This window comes from Cetorhinus maximus, chromosome 20, assembly GCF_964194155.1.
Source record: "Cetorhinus maximus chromosome 20, sCetMax3.hap1.1, whole genome shotgun sequence".
NCBI classification, from domain to species: domain Eukaryota; kingdom Metazoa; phylum Chordata; class Chondrichthyes; order Lamniformes; family Cetorhinidae; genus Cetorhinus; species Cetorhinus maximus.
In genome coordinates this window covers 643,167-644,737 of record NC_135898.1, presented here as the reverse complement: position 1 = coordinate 644,737, position 1,571 = coordinate 643,167, and the positions used below count along the sequence as shown (strand labels likewise).

Here is a 1,571-nt window from a genome sequence, read left to right as displayed (position 1 = left end):
AAGTTCAGCTGTTACCAAGTGAAGTCCAGCAGAATGTGGCTGTGAATGCAGCTGGTGAGGGGCTCTGTGTCTCATTGGCCTGATGTGGCTGTTTTCATTCTGATGGGGGCTAAACGTTGAGTCTCAGCCTCCTGCTGCCTTGCCCCCTTCCCTCTGGCTGCCTCACTCGGCTCCTTTCCGCTGTCAATGTACAGAGTGTCCGGTTTCACCAATGCTGAGCACCGCTCGGTGCCTCTGGTGGAGGTTGACACGGTCCTGGCTGTAGGTGGTTCCTCCTCCTCCCCATCCTCCAGCTTGTCCGTTATCCCTGCAAACAGCAGTCGGCTAGTCTCCAACCCAGGCCCGGGTGAATGACACTGTTTTCCCTTTCTCTGTGGTGAGCCAGCCCCATTGCCATGGAGTCCAGCAGCAGGACGCTGAACACTGACCTTGGTTTTCACTTTTTTCACCTTCTGTGCGCTCGCTCCTGCAGCCCGGTCAGCAGCAGCGTCCAGCTGCAGGTCAACAGTGTGCTGGGCGGTCTTCAGCTCCTTCTTTAACTCTGCAAAAGTAATATTTGAATGTCTCCAAAATCAGTCAATTCACAATGAATAGGATTGAATAAAAGGGTTCTTTGTTTATTGCAGCTATTAGTATCTGCCTCTGTAACAGAGCAATCATCATTGCTTGTGCTGCGCTCTGCAGACAAGAACGTAAATCATGTACCTGAGTTCACTATTGCAGGTGGTCAGGTTGATCCTGTGAGCGGAGATGGCTCGTACCAAACAGGTAGCCTGGAAGTCCAGTGGCTGCAAAGCGCCCAGGAAGCAGCTTGCACCAAGGCAGCCCGGAAATGTGCCCCCTCTACTGGCGAAGTGAAGAAACCTCATCGCTACAGGCCGGATACAGTCGCGCTCCGAGAAATCCGCCGATGCCAGAATTCCACAGAGTTGCTTATCCGTAAACTGTCCTTCCTGCGCCTGGTGAGGGAAATTGCCCAGGGCTTCGAAACTGACCTGCGGTTTCAGAGTGCGGCAATTGGAGCTTTGCAGGAAGCCAGTGAGGCCTACTTGGTTGGCCTGTTTGAGGACACCAACCTGTGTGCCATCCATGTCAAAAGAGTGACCGTTATGCCCAAAGACACCCAACTGGTACAACGGAACCGGGGGCAGCGTGCTTAAACTCTTTGCTTCATCACATTGCCTCCAGACTATTTTGAAGTGACATTTAAACATTTTCTAAAACATTATTGGACCGTAGGTTTGGCTTCTTGTGGAGGCTGGGCCTTTATTTTGTATTTTTGTTAGTTTTGAGTATTGATCGTGTCTTAATGTGGAAATAGCGAAACATTTTGTAAACATTCCTTAGAACTCTTGGCTCAGGTTGCAAAATAAACATTAGTATCTTTAAAAAAATGAAATGATCGAGTTTGACCTATACATGCACATCTAAACGGAAGCATTGAAGAAACGATTGTGCAGACTGATGTTTTGAACGGTTTTCTAGCTAGTTTTAGACTCTACATTGTTTCCCATGACCCCAGGCCTATTCAATAACCTATTTTTTTCCCTGTCAAATGCGCTGATCTTCAG

General features: G+C 48.9%; 1 pseudogene; it reads left to right on the top strand.

Annotated features, from left to right (window-relative positions):
• The first annotated feature begins 750 nt into the window (after nt 1–750).
• On the top strand, nt 751–1,283 carry LOC144694622 (histone H3.3A-like; annotated as a pseudogene).
• The last annotated feature ends 288 nt before the right edge of the window (nt 1,284–1,571 follow it).